Source organism: Megascapheus bottae, chromosome 8 (assembly GCF_031878675.1).
Source record: "Megascapheus bottae isolate mThoBot1 chromosome 8, mThoBot2.hap1, whole genome shotgun sequence".
Taxonomy (NCBI): domain Eukaryota; kingdom Metazoa; phylum Chordata; class Mammalia; order Rodentia; family Geomyidae; genus Megascapheus; species Megascapheus bottae.
In genome coordinates this window covers 32,817,472-32,832,185 of record NC_143516.1, presented here as the reverse complement: position 1 = coordinate 32,832,185, position 14,714 = coordinate 32,817,472, and the positions used below count along the sequence as shown (strand labels likewise).

Here is a 14,714-nt window from a genome sequence, read left to right as displayed (position 1 = left end):
GATTCCCTTGAAATGTGCTTGTTTGTATTTTACCCTTATCTCCCTACGGGACTGTGGGCAGTTGATGTAGGAGAGGACAGGGCCCAAGCTTATTTCCCTTTCTGACTCCCTACAGTTCCTGGCACAGATTTCAGTCACAGTGGGTGCTGGGAAAGGGTTTTTGAGCATGCAAATAAATCTGAGCTATTATGGAGTAAAATAATCCATTGTATGTAGCTCTCAGAGTTCCTCAGGGTACTTGTCTAAAGAGGTATGCACAGAACAGGGTTAAGGGCACTGGTTCTGGGTCGGACTGCCTGACCTTGAATCTTTTACCCTTTGCCCTTTTAATCTCTGTGCTTTCAGCCATCAAAAGAAGATTGTACTAGTATCTCCCACACAGAGATGTTATCGGGGTGTATTGTCAGTACGTGTCCATGGTTCCCATTCAGACACCTTTGGCTTTTATACTTAATGCTGTTGTTGGGCAGATTTTGGTATTAGAAACTTTCCAGGTGTATTTGGACCTGGCAAGCCTTTGATTTAGTTATGATTGTAATTGTGCCTGTGGCAGGTATCAGAATTTAGATCTATTTTGTTTTCAGTGCCAAAGTAAAAGAAATATTTTTTCCAAAACCAAGTTACTTTCCATTGTATTAAAATGATCCACTGATGTATATCCCAAGAAAGTAGTTATAAAAGCAAATGGAAAGAAAATCATGCAGCACAGGTGTTGGTTCTCTAAAGATCTCAAATGTCAGGTATGATAAAGATATAGTTGATTCATCTCGATGACCCCCGAAGACATGCTTTTAATTTCTTTGATCTGTTTTCACTGTGATGGGGGCCGGTTTTTCTCTAAGCTCAGGGTTGACCATTGGCTGAAACTTGGCCAAGTTCATTCTCTTTTGTGTGTATGCATATGTTTATCGTATTGTCTAGCATCCATATGAGAGAAAACATGTAACTTGTGTCCTTCTGGTCCTAACATATTGACCTCCAGTTCCATTCATTTCCCTGAAAATGATCTATTAATCTCATCCTTCTTTATGACTGAACTATACATATGACCAAAATTTCATTGTTTTCATGGCTGAATAATACTCTGCTATGTATGGGATCTCGGTTGTTTCCGTAACTTGGTTTATTGGGAATAGTGTTGCGGTGAACAAGGATGTGCAGAAATCTCTATTGTATCTTGACTTATTCTTTTGTATTGATGCTCAAGAATGGTATCACTGGATTATATGATAGTTCTACTTTCAGCTTTTGAGGGACTTCCATACTGATTTCCATAATGATTGTAGAGTTGAAGTCTTTCATTCTTGTTTGCTTGCTTTCTTGCTTGTTTGCTTTCCCCCTCCACCTTTGTCAGTTGTGGGGTTTGAACTCAGGGCCTGGGTGCTGTCCTTGAGCTTTTTTTTGCTCAAGGCTACCACTCTATCAGTTTGAGTTACTGTGCCACTTCTGGTTTTCTGGTGGTTAATTGGAGATAAGGGTCTCACAGACTTTCCTGCCCCAGCTGGCTTTGAACTGCAACCATCAGATCTCAGCCTCTTGAGTAGTAGCTAGGATTGCAGGCGGGGGCTACTGGTGCCCAGCTTGAAGTCTCAATTTCTTAATGATAATTATTCTTTCAATTTGTACTCATAGTGCTTCTTGGACACACACACACACACACACACACACAGTGTCGTGAATAATAAACTGCATACTTTTATCTTAAATAACTTCTATGCATACCATATTCAGTATTTAGAGTTCACTTTTTCCTATTTTCTTCCTTAGAAAGCTACCTGAAACATTCTAAATTGTATTATATTGGAGTAGCAAGTGATTTTTTTTTTTTGCTGGTCCTGGGTCTTGAACTCAGGACCTAGCCTCTGTCCCTGAGCCTCTCTATGTTCAAGGCCAGTGCTCTATCACTTGAGCCACAGCTCCACTTCCAGCATTTTTCTTTTTATGTACTACTGAGGAATTTAACCCAGAGTTTCATGCATGCTAGGCAAGCACTCAACCGCTAAGCCACATCCCCAGCCCGAGTAACAAGTGATTTTAAAAACAACTCCATCCATAAGGAACTCAAGAATGAGTACCATTCTCACAATATTCCTGAGTAAGCAAAGATGTCCGGCAATATGCTGGTTGCCATGGTAATTAATCATCTCCCCAAAAGAATAGAAGCGAATATAAATCTATGTAAATTATGCAGAACACTAGTCAGAGCTTCCCCTTGGGCACCCTGGTTTATGAAAAATTTCAGGAAAAGGAAAGCGCTTTTTTTCCTCTTTTTCTTTTCTGTCTTATAGAGAGAAGAAAAAAGAAAACTGCTTTCGTGCTAAGACTTGCCAGTCTTCTTTCTTACCACTGTGAATGCCAGAATTTTTAGTAGCCATCAGACAGCCATTGTAGTGGACAGAGAGTGCTCTTGTGACAAAGGGCAAAATACATTTGGGCATGGTGAGGTCCCTCATCTCATGATAGCTTTGGTGGATGCTCCTCTGCTTGTCCTTACTGGTGTTTTTCTTTCACATCGCCATGGAACTCACCACTCCTTTTCGCTGAATAGGCATAACAAAAGTGGGGAGCACTTTGAAGGTTGCCTGTTAAGCAGATTCTGCTGAGACAGAGCAAGATACTGAGGGGAAACTTATTACCTGTAGGAAAAGCTGCAAAGGGAATGAGTAGTTGTAGGGTAGTTTGAGGAATTGAAACTATATTGAGAAGTTACTGTTTGACACCTAGGATAGGGGTCATTTTTTTTTTTTAAACTGCAGTCACTTTTTTATTTATTTATTTATTTATTTTATTTTGCCAGTCCTGGGCTTGAGCTCAGGGCCTGAGTACTATCCTTGGACTTTCTCAAGGCTAGAGCTCTACCACTTGAGCCTCAGCACTACTTCTGGCTTTTTTTTTTTCTATGTATGTGGTACTGAGGAATCGAACCTGGGTCTTCATGCATGCTAGGCAAGCACTTTAACCATTAGGCCAAACTCCCAGCCTCAGGGGTCATCTTTTTAAGTGTAAATCAAAACTCATGGCTTCCAATACTTTTGGGGTACTCCTGTATTCTACAAAATGGTGAACTTTTGGGGTACTCCTGTATTCCACAAAATGGTGAACTTCAGTGTGCCAACATACAGATCTATTCCTGAATGAAAGGCTCATTAATGGAAGCAGGTTAATAGGGTGAGGTTGTTTTTATAGCTAGGACAAACCTAAGGAATCATATGAAGAGGATATTTTGGGATCATAATGAGGAGGCAGATTTTGGTAAGGGAATTTCTGAAAATTCTAAAAACTATTAAGTACATTTTTTTGGATAGAAATAATAGAATCCAAGAATGCCCCAATAATAGTATGCAGGCTTACCTCATTGTATGGAAGATATTTTTTTAATTTACTCATAAAAATTTCTGATCTTCATAAATGCACATTTGATTTGGATAATATTCTTTTCTCAGTTACAAAATTTATACTTTGGCGGTAGTGTTTGGTGAAGATGTAAATATCAAGTAAATAGTAAAATAAAGCATTATATGTCAGGGTTTCATTTGAGGACACGACTATTCTGGGGTATTATTCAGAAAACAAAGCTCAGGATACAATTTTTTAATGTTTGATTTAGTAACAGACAGTATTCAATGTCATGATTTAACCTAATATACCCCTGTGACATAAAAACTAGACACTGAGCTAGTCTCACATAACTTACCCACAAATTCCACCCAAGTGAACTTATGCTGTCCCATTAGACTGGCATTACTCTTTACCTTCTTGCCTTCATTTCCCCTTGCATTAAATAAATATGAATATAAGAATGGATTTCTTATTTTTTTCAGTACTTTGATCAGTGCAACAATGTGTAGCCATGATTTGCAATAGGACACATAGCACAAATGGAGCCATAGGGAAAGGGGAAGTTCAAGATCAAGCTTAGTATGGATAATGTTTCAGATGAAAGCTAGCAAAACTAGATTTTTCTTTTGTCTATTCCTAAAAGAAGAAATTATATTCTCACTTAATGTTACTCAAATGAATAAACAGTTTTAGAAAATATCACTGCAGAGTAAACTAAGATATTGTGTTCCTTCCCTCACAATTAAAAAACTTTCACTATAACCAAGTGAGTAGTGGTAAAATGCAATTGAGTTGGAGGGACACATACTTCATGAACATCTATCAGTGCCAAGCAGAGTGTATCTTGATTTGAGCAACAGACAGTCACTTATTAAATGGGGAGTCATTATCAACTCCCTTTCAACAGTTCTCAAAATCTGAGGTTCTGAGTAGATGTTCAAGATCATGTGCACGGTCTTAATAGTTGCGATACAAAGCAAATGGCTCCTATTTTTTTTTTTGCCAGTCCTGGAGCTTGAACTCAGGGCCTGCGCATTGTCCTTGGGCTTTTTCAAGGCTAGAGCTCTATCACTTGAGCCACAACACCACTTCTGGCCTTTTCTATATATGTGGTACTGAGGAATTGAATCTGGGTCTTTGTGCATGCTAGGCAAGCACTCTGCCACTAGGTCAAACTCCTAGCCCTTTATTTTGTACAAGCATTTTAATGTAGCTTAAATAATGAAGTTCTTATTGTTCTATATGAACTCTTAGTGGAAACAACAGTATATTGAACTGCTTGGAGCAATGGCTAAGTCTCTCATATACCTTGCATTTGTTATTTGGTGAAAACAGATATTCCATTGTTGGTGAGAGGCATGATGCCTCTCACCACAGCTTCAGCATTTTGGGGGAGTCAGGGTTCAACTACTGCTCAGTCATACTGCCTGCATAGCTCAGATCTGTGAGAGTGGATGAGCCTCAAAAAATCACATGAAACAGACTAATAAATAATAACACTATATGCATGCAAAAAGATAGCAAAACGCTGGGTGGCTGGGTGCGGTGGCTCATGTCTGTAATCCTGGTTACTCAAGAGGCTGAGATCCGAGGATCCTGGTTCAAAGCCAGCCTGGGCAATAAAGATTGAGGGACTCTTATCTCCAATTAATCACTAGAAGTGGGGCTGTGGCACCAAGCGTAGAGTGATAGCCTTAAGTTGAAGAGCTCAGGGACAATGCCCAGGCCCAGGCCCAGGAGTAGGGAGGTAATCTTGAGCTTCTAAAAAGCTCAGGGACAGCACCCAGGCCCAGAGTTCAAGCCCTATGATCCACACACAAAAAAAGGAAAAAATATGTATGTATATAGTAGTAAAGGGAATGGGGAAAACAAGGTGATTGTGAGGGGGTGGGGGGAGAGAAATGGGGACAAAAACATGAGAAGGGCTATCAATGCGTGAGAAGTAATGGACCTACTACTATCTAGTGAATGTAACTGTAACCTCTCTATACATTACCCCGACAATTAAAAAAAATTATACTCCCCCCCCCCAAAAAAAAAGACAGCAAAAAGTGTTTGACCATTTGCAAGTGAAGATAGTGATTTCCATGAGTTAGCCTAACTGTATGTAACAACATCATGTAATTTGTGGGATAAGTTATTTTTAACTTATTTTCCCATCTGGTAAATGGTTTAATTTTCATTTCTCCTTTTATTTTGGGTCATGCTTGTCCTTTGATGAAGAATATAACCTTCCTAACTTCATACAGAACAAGATCATAACTTTTTTTTCTCTTTCTTTTTTCTTTTTTTTGGTGTGTTTCATGGGGCTTGAATTCTGGGCCTGGGTGCTGTTCCTGATTTTCAGCTCAAGGTTGCCGCCCTACCCTTTGTGCAACAGCCTCACTTCCCATTTTCAAGTGGTTAATTGGAGATAAGAGTTTCACGTTCTTTAGTGCCTGGGCTGGCCCTCAGCCTCCTGAGTAGCTAGAATTACAGGTGTGAGCCACTGAACCCAGCAAGATCAAAACTTTTCAATGTTAGTTATAGTAAGTTAGAAAGATAAGATGTTGGAATACAAACTGGAAGACAGGCTTTCTGAGTGACATTCCTAATTGTTCTGACTTCTGAATCAGACTTAAGTCTTATGGGATAACACAGTTTCCTTTTTTTCCCTTATACATTATATTCACTAGATAGAAGGTGCATTACTTTACAAACATTGATACCCTTCCTCATGTCTTGGTCCCCATTTCCCTCCCTCCACCCCACCCCTCATCTCGTTTTCCTCATTCCCTATCCGATTTCAAATAACCAAATAAGCACTTATACAATATATCAGATAACAAGGTGAAATACTGTAACAATATGAGATAACCAAGGGACAGCAAAAGAGATGAGAGATAACATAGTGCATTAAGGACAACAATCACTCATTACATGGCTTTTGTTTCTGTACACAGTTTCCTTTTGACTTTTTTTTAGACCTAGTATTTTAGATCATTCTTCCAGACATGACAATGCTTATTTCTCCTCTTCCTCCTCTTCTTCCTGTCCCTCCCCTTCCTCCCCTTCCCTCCTTCCCTTTCCCTCCTTCCTTCCCCTCCTCCTTCCTTCCCTTCCTTCATTCCTTCCTTCTGGTGTTTGAAGTAGGGAATCATACCTGCTAGACAGGCAAGTAGGAAAGGCCTTTGTTTTCTGTCAGAACTTTGAAAATATTGTTCGTTTTTCTTTTTTTTTTTTTTTTTGGTCTGTCATAGGACTTGAACTCTGGGCTTGGGCGCTATCTCTGATCTGTTGAGCTCAAGGCTACAGCTCTATCCCAGGGCATGGGCATTATCCATGAACTCTTCAGCTCAAGGCTACCACCCTACCCCTGGAGCCCCAGCGCCACTTCCGATTTTCTGCTGGTTGATTGGAGATGAGAGTCTCATGGACTTTAGTGCCCAGGATGGCTTTGAACCACGGTCTTCAAATCTCAGCCTCTTGAGTAGCTAGGATTACAGGCATGAGCCTACTACTCACAGCTGGATTTCTTTTAGCAATCAATATTAGCCCCAGACAAATCTGAGTTTAAAATAAGTTTTGTTACTTTGCAGGAAACCTAGTTTTCTCTCTGGGAATTTTTACTTTTGAATTTTCTCTGTACTTTCTGTGTTCTAACATGTTACCTTGATGTAACCACACATGGATTCTAAAATTTACTCTGCTAGGAAATTGGTCAAATCTTTCCTTGATGTTGAGAAATGTTTTCTATTCCCTTCCTTGGGTTCTGAAACTAGTGCTATATAGATGTTGAAATTTCTATCCTCGACATCTTAAAATTCTCAAACACTTCATATTTCTGTCCCTTTGGGGTCACTTCTGGCTTGATGTAACTTGCTAATTCATTCTACTTCTAGTGTTCATCTTGCAATTCAGTTTATCTATTGATTTAAAATTTTTTGTATCATAAATATATTTTGCAAGAATTGATATTTTCCTTTTTCATAGAGTCTGCTCTTTCCTTTGAATGCAATAGCCTTTCTTAGCCACATGATGATATTGATTATACGGTTGGTTTTCATTACTCAGAGTAATTATGCTCTATAACATTGCCAAGATTAGTAAATGCTGACTTACCAAATTCCAAACTATTGATTTTGGAGAAGACATAGGGCTAGGTTCCTACGAGCTTCTGATCCTAACATTTTCATTAAGTGATCAATACATAACCTTTTGTATGTGTTTCTGTTGAAGATACCTTACTTAATATGGCTATTGATTCACAGACATTGATCTCAGTCAGCAGCACTATGCTTCATACTTGAATGAAGCCAACCTAACATATTTTTCTCCAAAAAATACATGATAGCCACCGAGCACTTAGAAACTAGTCAGCCCTTCAGTACTATGCTAGGGGTCACCAATAAAGAAGCATAAAAGTGGAAGAAATGGGTGCCAAACAGACCTCAGAAAAGACACTGGCTTCTAGAATGAGAGGTGAAAGAGAGAGCTCATGGTGACTGACCTCAGCTCAGAATGTCCTGTCAGGGGACTCAAACTTTTCATGAATATGGAATATTTAAGAAGGGAGAATCAATAGTCTGCTTCTTTGAAAGTCACTTCTGTTTGTTCTGTTTTCTGTTTCTTCATGTGTGGTTCTCATTCTGTGAATTGACTTTGATATTCTCTTTCTTGGGCTTGATTTTCGTAAGGTATTTGGTGATCCTTATATTTTCATGTTTGAGATTCCTTGTTTTTTTTTTATTGTATAAATAGCATTTTTGTTTACTAGATTCTCTGCCTTCTCTGAGAGAAGACTAATCAAGCAGGGAGATGTGGTGTTTCAGGGTCCTTTTTTTGTTGTTGTTGATTTTTGTCAGTCATGGGGCTTGAACTCTGGGCCTGTGTGCTGTTCCTGACTGAGCTCTTTAGCTCAAAGCTATTGCTCTACCACTTGAGTCACAGCACCATTTCCAGTTTTCTGGTGGTCAGTTGGAGATAAGAGTCTCATAGACTTTCGTACCTGGGCTGGCTTTGACCTGTGATCCTCAGATCTCAACCTCCTGCGTAGCTAGGATTGTAGGCGTGAGCCACCATGCCTGGCTAGAGGCCTCCTTCTTGATATGGGGACTTCTGTTCCTTGGGTAATTGGTCATGCATGTCCTTTCTCCAGGCTTCTGTCTTCACAGACCTACAGGTAGACACATCTGCAATGGTTGTTGGTGGTGTGGTCATAAAGGCAGGAGATTATAAACATTTGTATTAGGACTGCTTCCTGTTGCTTTGTCATTTCTGAGTTTTGAATATCCCACAGTTGCTCTTTTCTATGTCCCCAAATTCTTCTTCTTGTGAACATAGTCTGGGCTATAGTTATATTTATTTATTTTACCAGTATAGCGATGTATGTTTTGTTTATCTACTTATTTGTTTAAATTTCTGGTTTTCCAGCATTTGTGACTCCTCCCTCCCTCCATTCCTTCCTTATTTCCTGCCCCCCTTCCTGACTTCTTTCCTTCCTTCCCCCCCCCCATCAGTCATGGGGCCTGAACTCAGGGCATGAGCACTGTCCCTGAGCTTTTTTTTTGCTGTATCACTTTGAGCCACAGCACCACTTCTGGTTTTCTGGTGAATAATTGGAGATAAGGGTCTCGCAGACTTTCTGCCAGGGATGGCACAGAACAATGATCTCAAATCTCAGTCTCCTTAGCAGCTAGGATTACAGGCATCAACCAGTTGTACCCAGCACTGCATTTATTTCTTCTTTTTGTTTAAATTCTATTTATTTATTTTGCCAGTCCTGGAGCTTGAACTCAGGGCCTGGGCACTGTCCTTGTACAGTTTTGTTCAAGGCTAGTGCTCTGCCACTTGAGCCACAGTGCCACTTCAGGCTTTTTCTGAATATATGCTACTGAGGAATCAAATCCAGGTCTTTCTGTATGCTAGGTAAGCACTCCAACACTAGGCTATGCTCCCAGGCCCTCTGTCTTCCTTTCTTAAGCAGACTTTTTAGTAGTTTTGGGAAAATGAAATGGGAGTAGATAGGCAGGCCTACACTCTTATTTTTCTTAAATCCTTTTAATTAGGTAAAAATAATTGTTTAAAAAAACCTTGCATTTTAAATTTGCATTTTAAAGTTATAGGCTAAAATACCCTGATGTGGATTTTAGGGAAAGTGTAGTACAGAATCCTTCATTGATATCTCCTATTGGCATCTATAAGAATAAATTGGTAGAAACTAATCTATTATTGTTCCTGTTATCTCTAATATTATATGTGGGATTTCTCTCTTCTTCATTGTTACCAAGAATTGCACTACTCATTTTATTTTTATAAGAGTATGTAAGATGTTTCCATTATACCATGATGCCAGATGCTTTATGATTTTTATTCCATTTAATTTTCAAAGAGGTCCTATTTGTTATTTATTATTCTTTCTTTAAGGTTGAGGAAACAGATTAACAATCTTTACTGCCATTTTCTTTCTTTCTTCCCCTTCCTTTCTTCCTTCCTTCCTTCCTTTCTTAATGGTACTAAGGTTTGAACTCAGGTCTCATGCTTGCTAGGTAAACACTCTCATTTGAGTTTTGCTTCCTCTAGCCTTGGCTCGGTCTCACTTGCCTGCAGCTCTTAAATAAGTAAAAGAATATCTCATCTAACAACTCTCTTTCTGGCTCAAATTCATTCTTATGGAAGATTAGTGCTTATTCCAAAATGGTAATTTCTAGCTTTCTGTGCATATGCTCATACACATAAAAATAAAGAAGATATGCAGTGTACAATGAAAAACTTAAATCTACAATGGAAGAGTACGTGGTAACATTTAAGCATATGCTATAGCCTTCTGTTACTGATACGTTTCTTTTTTCATGTTGCAATGAAAACCTGTTTAAAAGTTTATCTTTGCTAAACAAATTCACGATCAGTTTAGTGTCATTATCAACCATTAAAAATTCTTTTTTAATTTAAGGCATAGCAATCAAACATTTATTTAAGGAAAAGAATTTTGTTCTCTCCAGTGTTTTTCATTTGAATAAACAGATAATAAATCCAGAAATACTATACACAGCAGGCCTCTAGCTCAGAGCAGCTCAAAAATGCTCCCAACATCTATGTTGCAAAACATAGAAGTATTTAATGATTGTATTAAGTTGTAAAAATGCTAACAAATTAGTCTTGGAGATGATGAATATATTGAGAAAAATCAAGAAGATCCCTTTTCTTTTCCCTTTCCCCTTCCTCCCTACTACTTTTCTTCTTCTCTCCCCTCACCACTTCCCTCTTTTCCCTTCCCTCCTTCCCTTCTCTCCCGCCTCCTCTTCTGCTTTTTTCCCCTCCTTCCCTTCCTTTCCCTTCCCCCCTCCCTCTCCTTCCCTCTTCCTCCCTTTCCCTCTCCCGCTCTCTCCCTCTTTCTCCCTCTCCCTCTCTCTCTGTATGTACTAGTGTTTGAACTCAGGGCATCAATCTTGCTAGACTGGCGTTTTACCTTTTGAGCCATAGCTCCAACTTTTTTCTTCTTGGTTATTTTTGAAGTAGTGTCTTACTAATTTTTCTGCTTAGGCTAGCTTTTTACTACTTTCTGCCACCTAACAAGCTAAGATTACAGGCATGAGCCACCTGTGCTCAGTCTCTAACATCTTCATTTTTGAGATGTTCAGATTCAGAATGTACTCAAATGTACTGTAAATTAAAGGCTGAATACAAATGCCATGCCACAACTTTCATCCTCTATATTCTTCAGTTTCTGGTGAATCAGGTTGGAAAAGAACAGTTAGGTCCATATGTATTTCCTGGCTGTACCTTCTTTGGATGCATAATTTTCTCTTGGTTACTGAATCATTTTTAGAGACTCGACCAATTAGCTATAATATACATATATATATAATATAAAAAAAGAGCCAATAGAAATCAGACCTCAGGGAAGAGGTCATAAAGGAAGCATTAGTGTTCTCAGAATTTCCCACCCTTTTTCTTCCCTGATCATCTTGTGGGATCATCAGAGAGGATTGGTTAAAGCCTAGAGTTTGTTACTCAAATCACTCATTCATTTTTTAAATTTAAGCCACCTAAGAAATATAACATAGAGACAAATCTCATTATATTAAGCTGGATAAGTTTCACCAGACCAGGGAAAAGAATGTCAACTCTCAATATTTTTGTTAGTACTACCATACCAGATCGTGCTGACACAAATAACTTAGTCTCACTGGTTTAAATCAGTTTGTTCTGATAGAAGCTTTAGTTTATTTTAGTATACTTCCAAGAGTTTCTCAGGAGGCCTCAGGAGTCAGGCAGGCACCTTCCTGCTCCCGTCTCCTTAACCCTTTTGTACAGAGCTCACTGCCCCTCAGAACTTCTTCAGTGTCCTTTGGTGGAGCAGAGTGGCAGAGCGACCTCACCTATCTGCCCTCAAGTTCTGCAGTCTCATGGTCCAGCACATTGAGAAAAGGAGAATGAATAATTCAGTTTGTGCAAGCTCAAATGACCTTGTGAGAGGCAAGAGGTATACAGTGGATGCTCTTTGAGGCTGGTCTTTTCCCTGCCAATTGAAGAGCTGGCAGTGAGCCATCATAGTTAACCAAATATGGAAGAGCATTGGAATGAAGGATGTATGAGTCCAGGATATATACTCATTTTGAGCATATGTATGTATGTATGCATATACATATATATGTATACATATTAGTGAGTATAAGAGAAGAAGAAAAATACATCAAGGTAATAGCTTTTTTATTATTAGTTCATTGCTTTTGATCTTTTATAAAAGTGATGACTTGCCAGAGACAACAACGACAGTAACAGTGTGTGTAATCTCTAAGAACTATCCAGGGAAGGCACTTTAGGCACCTTCTATTGAAATGCTGGTGGAAGATGCAGTTTTCTTTTATCTGTATGGGTCATCTGAAAAATTCTATCTATTTTAGGACCTTGTACTTATTTTTTCTCAGACTTAACTGAGGTAATTGACAAAATTATAGGCATTCAACCTATACAAAACTCTCTCACAAAAAGTTAAAGTTAGATCTACCATATGATCCAGCCATCCTTCTTGTGGGTATATATCAATAAGAAATTTAGAAAATCAGTATCCCACAGTGCTGTCTGCATCTCTCTGTTTATGGTAGCATTATCCATAATAAGTAAGACACAAAATTCGCCTAAAGGTCCTCTAATACTTAATAACTACGGGAGGTATATGCTTTTAGATTATGTCTCAGCAGCAATAAATTTTTCTTAAATATACAGCAATGTCAGCTTGTGATCCTTGCTCTGTGGTACTCACTGACCAGAGGGTAGAACATTAGATTGGATCCCTGTCAGTTTCTTTGATGGTTTCTTTCATTTCCTTCTTTGATTGTTTTGGACAAATGTTGGCCATGCTGTTTACATTTGATTTGAAGAATTGAGCAATAACTTTTCAGGTTTTGTATTAAAGAAAAGTGTTTCCTGAAATAAAATGAAAGCACTTGTAATTGTTGAGCAAAATGCATTTAGAGTAATTATTTTTAGACTTGTATGCTTCAGATGAGAAAACATGTTGGAAACACCTTCCACTATTTTAGAACATTTAGAGACAAATTATTCTTGCCACATTGTTTGCAAAGTCTTAACTGTTTCCTTTCTCCCCTTTTATTTCTATAATCAAGATAGGAAGTTTTACAGAGCAGGAATAATATCCTTGATGAAACCTCAAAGTCAGAACCAGTAACGATTATAGCAATGGTCCTTCAAATAAAGCCAGAATTCTATCGATGTCAGCAGTAGTACATCTGATTGAAATATGCTTATTTGTCTTTAGCTACTTTTATTCCTTTTTCATACAATATCATATTTTTGCCAATAGAGATTATAGATCCAATTGTGATAATGCAATGAATAAATTTTCATGTAGTAATTTTTTTTGGGGGGATGGGTTCTGGGGCTTGAACTCTGGGCCTGGGGTGCTGTCCTTGAGCTTTTCACTCTACCACTTTGAGTCACAGCACCACTTTTAGTTTTCTGGTGGTTAATTGAGATAAGAATTAACCTAAGCTGGCTTTGAACTGCTCTCCTCAGATCTCAGGCTCCTGAGTAGCTAGAGTTTCAGGTGTGAGTCACAAGTACCCAGCCACTGTGTGTATTTAATCATAGTACTTGAGATATTTCTAAATGCAAACAAATTCCTTTTCCCCTAAGCTGGGATTTCTCATCCAGATCTGAAAAGCTGTGATAAAATCAGCAGGACTCAGCTGTTGTTGATCACTGTTACTTAGCTAAGCAGTCTTTCTGTTTCATTAGTTACATGCTACTTGAATATGCACACTGTTCCAGGAGAGGAGCCTTTAGTTTTTCACAAAGATCTTATTTTATAACACTAAATTATATATCTTAAACTGAGAGAGAATGACAGCAATAGTATACTCAGGGATTTGTGTTTCAGAAGCAGAACATCAGTTTTTTAAAATTTACAAATATGCAAAACAGAAATACATTTTAAATTGCCAAGGTTGTCTTGAACATGGAGCTTCTATGTCTATTCTCGTTTTAGTTAGTAGCCACTTAAGGAAGGGTACATATTACAAGTATTTGTCTATTTTTAATGGGCAATTTGGAAATAAATCTCAATTTTCTTATCAATTTTGTTGCAAATATTCTTTCAACTGTGTACCATACTCCAATAGGACACCTGATTATGCTTTAAAACTAGATAGAAAATGAAAGGTTCTACTCAGAAAAGTTGTAAATATTTACAAGGTCAGTTTCCAAATCATTTGGAAAACCAGTTAAAAAATTGACTGTCTCATCAACAGGCAATCACTCTGACTTTTGAGAAATGCTGATTCCACTTTCTAAAGCCTTTCCTTATTTTGATATAGTATTACATGTTATCAACCAAGAAAGATTTAACAGCTGAGCTTTTTGCATAAAATGGTATTCATAATATTTTATTTCAGAAAGGTCTTTAGTTCTCCCACTTTGTTTAAAACCTAGACAAGCCTGAAAAGGTAGTTGAGGTATTAGACTAAAGGTTTTCTGGATAGCCACAAGTTTCTAGTCTTTTGGGGTAGGAGAGGGAGTGAAACTAGACGGGAAGCTGATCATAAAGAAATGACAGGAGAATGCATTTCTAAAACAAAATAAGCCACCCACTGGCATGTCATGGGCTAAGAAAGGCTTACCTAAAATGCATAAGCATTTTTCCTTTTATACCAAAATATTCTCAGTCACCATAAAACACATGGACTATATTATTGAATAGAATTTCCTCCAAATCCATGACCTATACTGCTACTGAACTTTTTATTATCCTGATTCTACTTTCCAAAGTATTCAAGTGATATTATGGCCCCCAAATGCTCATAGCCAGAAAAAAATAAAATAAAAATCACTGTCTCCAAACTAAAAATCCAAATCACCTCTAAAAAAAATTTCAA

At 38.2% G+C, this 14,714-nt stretch overlaps 1 protein-coding gene across 1 annotated transcript in view; it reads left to right on the top strand.

Annotated features, from left to right (window-relative positions):
• Slc35f1 (solute carrier family 35 member F1) overlaps nucleotides 1–14,714 on the top strand; it is a 355,340-nt gene that overhangs the window by 17,725 nt on the left and 322,901 nt on the right. The gene's annotated exons all lie outside the window — the stretch shown is intronic.